Source organism: Capsicum annuum, chromosome 8 (assembly GCF_002878395.1).
Source record: "Capsicum annuum cultivar UCD-10X-F1 chromosome 8, UCD10Xv1.1, whole genome shotgun sequence".
Taxonomy (NCBI): Eukaryota; Viridiplantae; Streptophyta; class Magnoliopsida; order Solanales; family Solanaceae; genus Capsicum; species Capsicum annuum.
Genome location: NC_061118.1, coordinates 68,317,643 through 68,325,863, shown reverse-complemented (window position 1 = coordinate 68,325,863; position 8,221 = coordinate 68,317,643). Strand labels below are relative to the sequence as shown.

General features: G+C 35.4%; 1 pseudogene; it reads right to left on the bottom strand.

Annotated features, from left to right (window-relative positions):
• Nucleotides 1-527: 527 nt before the first annotated feature.
• Nucleotides 528-6,067, bottom strand: LOC124886602 (annotated as a pseudogene).
• Nucleotides 6,068-8,221: the final 2,154 nt, after the last annotated feature.

The window sequence follows — 8,221 nt, the reverse complement described above, 5'->3', positions numbered from 1 at the left end:
GAATGGACAAAAATTTAGATATGTATTTTATTGCCAAAGGTAAAATTTTGTATGTTGAACAAACAGGAGAGGTTATGGGGTTGTTCTTTATATAGAGTTGTTCTATACTGCTCAGTTTCAATATTATTTCCGTTCACATACTGTGAAATCTATAGGAATCTTGGCCTGGAATTTGCTTTCGATTGGTTCCACTATGTTGTATGCAACTACTAGCTTTTTTCGCAGTTAGATTATGGGCTTTTAGAGTTGTATATTCCTCATTGAAAGCTTGCTTGGTCCAATGGATTTGTGGATTGTCTTGAACACTTCTTTTGGGCTAATTTATGCCATGTTGTAATATAAAGTGAATTCTACTTAGGTATGGTTTGTTAGTTACTTTTGTTTATTAAGTTTTTATAAATGGAAGGAAAATTTTCATTGAATAGGTTTAGCAGATTATATGCTATCCTTTTTGATAAAACGAAGTCTTGGGGTAGCTGATATAGTTTTTTAAAAATATTCTAAAGTTGAGCAACATCTGGTTCTTCTCATTGTTTGTGTTGAATTATGATGTATATCAGTTTGAATTGAATGGGATTAGTGATCAGAAGCCTTGTTGCATAGGATGGGCCAAGTTGTCTGATAGTGACTTTCATCCTAGATCCTTGACAGCAAGAATATTTCATTGAAGCACCTAATTTAAATCGTTTCCTTTTTCACTATGGGCACAATACATTGAGAGATAGTGAAAGTTTCTTTGATGTTCCATTGTATAGATTCTCCAGAGAAACCTTGAAAGGGTGGACAACATCCTCTTCTTTTTTTTTTTTCTTATTCCTCTATTGTTTCCACCACCTCCGCCAAATGGGCTGCCACCAAAGAGAGATGAGAATATATCAAATGGGTCATGTCTACCACTTTTACCGCCCATTCCTTCCTTGAGAGAATCTTTACCATACTAATCATATATCTCACGTTTCTCGGGATCACTCAAAACTTCATAAGTTTCTACAAGCTCTTTAAACTTTTCAGGATCAACTCCCTTATCAAGATGATTCTTATAGCATCTTTATGGTAAGCTTTCTTGATATCTTCTGGTGCAGCGGTCTTAGGAAAACCTAAGATCTAATAGTACGTAGTGTTGTCGCTCTTCTTCGCTGCAGCAGTTTGCACTCTTTCCTCTAGACACCTTTTGCCATCCTTCCTCATCTGCATTGGGATCTTTCACCATTAGACTCTTGATCATATCTACCATTTCATTCCTTTTATTTGGTTTGGTTCACTCTTGTATTTCACTGTTGGGTTAAGTTTTGTTAACTTTACAGTTTTTTCCTACCAATTTAGAAGGAGCTTTATTGTTGTGTTGAGTCTCAGTCTTTTGCTAAGAATTTCTCAATTCTGGGAGGGAATTTCTACATTTATCATCTCTATGTCCTTGTATTTTGCAGTGCCAAAAATACTCAGGGACATCCTCATATTCCACCTTTTTTATTTACTAACTCAAGCTTTTCATTTGTATTCATGAAATCTATCCAAATACCTCCACATGAAGTTTCATTTTATCTATCTCAACCCTAATCTTAGTAGTAGTCAATCTTGCCTTTGACGAAGACATGATGCATATCATAGGCTCGTATTTCAAATGACCCTTTCAAAGATATAGTTTTCTAAAATTCCACATGAATTTTTTCAATAGAAGGTCGAGTGATACTAGAAAGCTTTGTCTTCAATTTATTATGTTTGAGCATAAGCTATCTAGCCTTAAATTTAAAGTATTAGAAATGTCTGTTGTAGCATTATTATGTGATACTCAACAGATTGTCTGTTGGACTATATGTGTTCATATCTGTAAATCTGAGTATGTCGGTGTATGAAATGGCTACAGTACGTTACATTGTCTTATTGTTACTGTACAACAAAAATATAATAATGACAAGAGTAGTATATAGATGTAACTATTCTTAGTCCCATTAATGAATGTGTACACGTCTATAACAAATTTTTATTGAGATCACTATGTGTTTGTGTAACCTATAGGTCATGATTTTGGGATATAGAATAGGTCACAAATACTTGCATTACATAAAAACTTCAGGAGCATCAGTAGATAAAAGCATTGAAAAAACTAAAGACATGACCACATCAAATTGGTAGTTATATAAAATGATATTTTTCATCTGCCCTCCTGGGTCCATATGTTATAAGCAGGATGCTACTGGGCATGCAAAATTTGTTACCCTTCTTTTTCTTAAATCGTGCTATACAGTTTAGTTTTAAGGGGTAAGTTTTTGAGCTTATAAATTATATTTACATAGATAGATATAGAAGATACTAGATGTACAGATTTGCTTTTTCTGTGTATAATACTAATCCACGTTGATATGATGATGGATTGGCTTTCTTTCTTTCACCTAATAATCAGACATTGGGTAGTCTAGGTGGAGGTGGGTTTTTAGGATTGGAGAATTCATCACAGTTGACTAAGAACAAGTTTGTGGCTATTGAATTTGATACAAAACAAGATTTACACCAAAGCCTCCAATGAAGTGAACCTACAGAACTAGAAGAGCCATCAAAGCTTGAAAGATCAGATGAAACCAAAGCCTCCAATGAATTCTACTCAGTTGCTGACAGTCGTCAAAGCATATTATTTTTCTTCTCTATTCGATATGTTCTAAATGAAACGGTATGCGTATGTTCTCAGTTCCTTCACATTAAGTTTTATGGTTGCTTATATAAGCCACTTGGGCGGTATCTTCTGGATGATCTTTTTGGTCAGGTATCAATCCTATTTTATCCCAAACTTCAAAATACATGATATTCCAATATCGAAAACAATTTCAGGCTAGTTTTGTATTGTACATCATGATGTTAGATATTTTCCTATTAATCCTGAAAAGAGCCAACTGAGGCTCTTGTCATCTATTATACAAACCAGCAGGCAAATCTTACCATAAATGTTAGGCGACTTTCCTTGGTGAATTCTCTTCCTAGTGAACGGGATAAAAAGATTTGGATATGGAATCGATGCGCCTTAAGTGTTCACAAATAGGAGTTGCACCAGTGACTCGCAGAGTAATAATATCAGATGCTGCTTGGGGACTCTCATATGGGAAGTTCTTGGAACTTAGTTTTTCAAATCATACAACTGCTAATCGAGTTGTTAGCTGTGGTCATTCTCTGCAAAGAGACTGCCTCCAATACTATGGGTGCGTACTGCATGATATTCCTTAAGAATTGGGTTGGAATCTACCAGAGTCACTGTGATATTCTGTCATTACTACACCATCTTTATTTAGTGACTAACAGGCTTTGCTTTCCAAGGTGTGGAAGTATGGTTGCATTCTTCCTCTATTCTCATATTGATATTCTGACAGTTTGTCTGGCCGCATTAATTCTTGAATTAGTTGCTACACAGAACAGGAGTGGTTAAGGAAAGAAGCAGCTGAGGTGATAGAAATTCTAAACTCTTTTGCTGCTATTTTGAAATGATCCATTCTAAGTATTTGCAGTGTTTTTTATTCCTTTTTAGGTCACTAGAATGTCAGACATTTTTTAGGAAGAAGGTCAGATTCTTTAACCTAAGCCTAAAAACATTACACTAGAGTCTATAGTTGTTTTGATAGGACACTTCTTTTAGCTATCTAAAGAAATTATAAATTTTGTACAAGTAGGTTGAAAGTCATTAAGTTGTTTATTGTGTTTGAGTTCTTTAAAGAGCAGAGACTAGCTAAGTTTTGAGTTTGGTCTAAACCAAACTAGTCTTATAACTTGGATGTGGTCAACTTGAATCTAATCCATAAATATGAGCAGACCTCTCTACTTCAAGCGTTAGTTACTAACTTAACAAGTCACTGCACTAGCAACATCCAAAAATCCAGTCTTCGTCAGCTGGGCTTGGTAAGGCTCTTATGTTTATCAACTGCTATGTGCTCCATTATAGAGCTCGATTAGAAGGCTTAATGACATTATTGTTGTATCCCTGTAGGTGCTCAGATAATATTAACCGAAGATACCATGTCTCTTTTGTGATCTCTTATCTTATCGCTACAACCCTCCCCCTGCTCTCTCTCTCTATATATGTATATATATATATATCTTATGGAGGAAGCAACTTATGGAGGAGGCAAATTAGGTTAGAAGGTTAGTCTGAGTTAGGATGTTGTATGTTGTGGTGTATACTTGGAGTATCTTGGTTTTGGTATTATTGAATATGTTAATTTCAATTGTATTTTGTTCTAGTACTATTCCCTATCTTATCATAGATTGCTTTATATTGACCGTTGGTTCTATCGAAAGTAGCCTCTCTATCTCATATTAAGGTAGTGGTATAGACTGCGTACACTTACCCGCCCTAGACCCCACTTGGTGGGAATTTACTGGGTATGTTGTTGTTGAGCATAATTTTACTTCTTATTGTTTGTTTAATATTGAATTTATAGGATCAATGCGGGGGATCAAATTTGAATGGTGGGTGTCATATCTCAACTTGATCTAGATTGAAGTGAGTGATGATGAATTTTTGAAATATTTTGATATACTTTTATATACATTTGGTTTTGTGTGGAACTTGGTACAAATTTTTATTATGTTGTTTTCTAATTAGTATGTAAAAGACATGTTTTTTTAAATCAAATCTCTACACTTCAATTATTTATTAGCTAATTGGTGCGTGAGATTAAATATATATATATATATGTATGTTTATGTAATGTGCGTAGTGGGGTGTACATTTCGATCAAAATAATTATTTTTCAATTAGAAATTATGTACTAACATTTTTTATGCCTAATGTCATTTTTGTGAAATGTGGCTTGAACTATCAAATTTGAGGCAATATTGCTACACTTCAAAAGTGTGGCTAAAACATGCTTACACTTTATAAATGTTATCATAGAGGATGTATAAAAGGCTACGATTTTGAACCATGGCTAGTAATAAAGAAAAGGTCAAGTTTTTTAAGTGTTGTTATAGAGGTGCTACAAAAGGCTACGCCTGTGAAGTGTGCCCAATAGTAAAACAAAGGCAACGTTTTTTAAGTGTTGTTATAAAGGTGATACAAAAGGCTACGCTTATGAAGTGTGCTCAATAACAAAACAAAGGCAACATTTGTAAGTGTAGCTTTATTAAATAAAAGTGTTTCCAATGACAAGATGCAAAGTGTGGCCTTTATACCTTAATGGCCACGCTTCTAAATGCAGTTGATATGGCAACACTTGAAAAATGTGGCCTTGGATCAAAGGTTATGCCTCTTTAGGTCACCCTCTAAAAAGTGTTGTGTAAAGTTCAAAAGTGTAGCCTTTGATCAAAGGCCACATATTTTTCTATTTTTTACCACACTTTACAAGAGTGACAATAGGGCTAAAATGTTGTAGTGAAGTATTCAACTTCCTATAATCCATGCATACTCTTCATCCAATAATAAGTTACAGGGGCACTAATACATTCTTATCATTGAGGACCATAGTGATTCCACCTTTCTTAGGCATGCATTGAACTGGGTTGACCCACTTAATGTTTGTAATGGGGTAAACCACTCCAGTATCTAACCACTTGATGATTTCTTTCTTTAATACTTCCTGTATAAGAAGATTCAGCCTACACTGGTGTTCAATGATAGGAATACACTCCAGTTCAAATTGTATCTTATGAGTGCAAATACCAAATGAAATCCCTAAAATATCTGAAATAGTCCATCCTATGGCCATCTTGAACCTCTGCAAACTTAGATAAATTCTCTAACATATGTCTCCAATAAATCAGCAACAATAATGATCGGCTAGGTATTGTCGGACCCCAAAACTGTAAAATGTAAGTGAGATGGGAAGGCCTTCAATTCAAAGACTGATGGCTCCTCAATAGATGGTCCAGCTGGAGAAATGGTTCTATTTTTTAGATCAAGATCCATCTTCTTTGGATCATAATTATAATAATTTATACCATACAATTAGCTCACCATCTCATCATACTCATCAATGCCATCACTGTCAAAGTTCATGATAACCGTTATTAAAGCCTCAACCCTAAGTCTGTCTTCAATGGGCATAGCCACTACAGCATCATCAACAATATCAATCACGAACACCATTCTCATATCCTTTGGATTTTTTTATAGATTAACATGCATTAAAACTAACTTGATTATATTGAATCTAGCCTTCATCTACGCCATCTCCAAGTCAACCCAGGCCCTACCTGTAGCTAGGAAAGGACATCCCAAGATGACAGGGACTTTGAAGTCCACCTCACAGTCAGGGATAATGAAATCAACTAGGAATATGAAAGATGCCACCCTCACCAATACATCACAAAAATACCAACTGATTTGTCAGAGTCTAGTCAGTCATCAATAACCTCAGGGATGTAGGTTTGGGTGCCCCTAACCCTAACATCTTGTATACTACCAACGACCTCAGATTGATGCCAGCTCCCAACTCACATAAATCTCAAGAGAATTTGAAGGACCTGATGGTACATAGAATAGTAAATATTCTAAGGTCCACCTTCTTCTCAACCAATGATCGGGAGGCAATGACACTGTAATGATGAACATTATCAGGGGCTCAAAACTAACTGTCTATTTTCTAGTAACCAAATCCTTCATGAAATTAGCATAGCCAAGTATCTACTCCAATGCTTCTATAAAAGAAATATTAATAGATAGTTCTTTCAGCATCGACAAGAACTTCTGATACTTTCATTCCTCTTGTTTCTTGTTCAATCTCGGAGAAAAAGAAAGGAAAGGTCATGGAATAGTATTCAACACAAGATCGACAACCTTCTCCTTTATTTTATCCTTCTCAAAACCTTTATCAACACCTGTCAATTTTTGTGATGACAGTCCACCAGTCACCATCTTTTCAAATTTTGCTTCAGGTGCCATATCTTCATCAACAACAATATTCCTGGCTTCATCAATTACATCCACGGTAGTATCAACGATTGCCTTACTACTATGAGTGGTAACGGCCAAAAATTGATTATAGTTCTTATGATTCTACAGAGTATCACTTGGAAAAATGCCTGGTTGATGTTGATTCAAAGTCATTGAAATCAAACCAAATTGCTGCTCAAGTTTCTTAATCGCAGTAGCATGCGCTTCCATTTTTTGGGTCAAACCTGAAATATGTGCCTTAATATCCTTAAGGAAACTTTCTTGATTTTATGAACCCTTAAGCAACTTAGTGAGCAATTCCTCCATCCTTGACTTAGTGTCATGGTTCCCCAGTGGAACATATGCATTACTCTTCTCCTTATAATCATACTTACATCTCCAGTCACACACACTCTCTCTCTTTCCTTCAATCCCTATATCTATCCTTTAGTAGTTCCGGCCCTAATTCCCTTGCCTCAAGTTCTTATTGTCTTCAACAGACAGGTGGTCTTCAGTCCGTGCCAGACTTGGGACGCCCAAGGCCCCAGGTCGGATCGGGTCACGAACCCATCATCAAATAAAGACATACATCAATTTAATGTTTAGGGACTCAAAACCCTTTTAACTAACTAAACAACCAAGGTTTAACAATCGTATCATTATATAGCCAAAAAGGACTTCACAAAACCATTTACAAACCAATCATATCCATTAGGCAAATTTCTATGTTCAAAAAAACTTTCAATTCAATTTATGGTCATCAAGACCTTTACAAAATTATTCATCCTTCATTAGCATTCGTATACCAAACATTTGTGCAAAACCCAATTCATTATGTGATTAGTTTATACTCTTAGGCATTTTCATAAGGGTACGCTATTATCAACACCAAAATCAAGGTAAAACCATCAAATTTAGGGTAACCCATGACCCATTTGTTAAACCACAATTACGAAGAACTCATATGGGCAAACCATCATCAAAAGCATGTATAAACAAAATCTAAATCAACAATAAACAATACTCAATATTATGCAAACAAAACCCTCAACTATGGTTTTCAAAACCACCATTTGTAAACCAAAATCAATGTTTAAAACACATGACATTTGAGAACTAACAATGAGAAAAGAGTCACATGCCTTATTCACGAAGATTGACGGAGAGAAACTTGACTCTTGAGCCTCCAGATGAACACTTGTAGAAAACCTATCCCCAACCTTCAAGAGAGAGTTAGAGAGTGATTTTGGAATGTTTAATCTATCAAATGTATGTTATGAGATGCAACATGTTATAGGACGTGGGGACTTAAGGTTTTTAGGGTGAGAAATGTCTGGAATACCCTCAACTTAAAAGCTGAAAACTTGG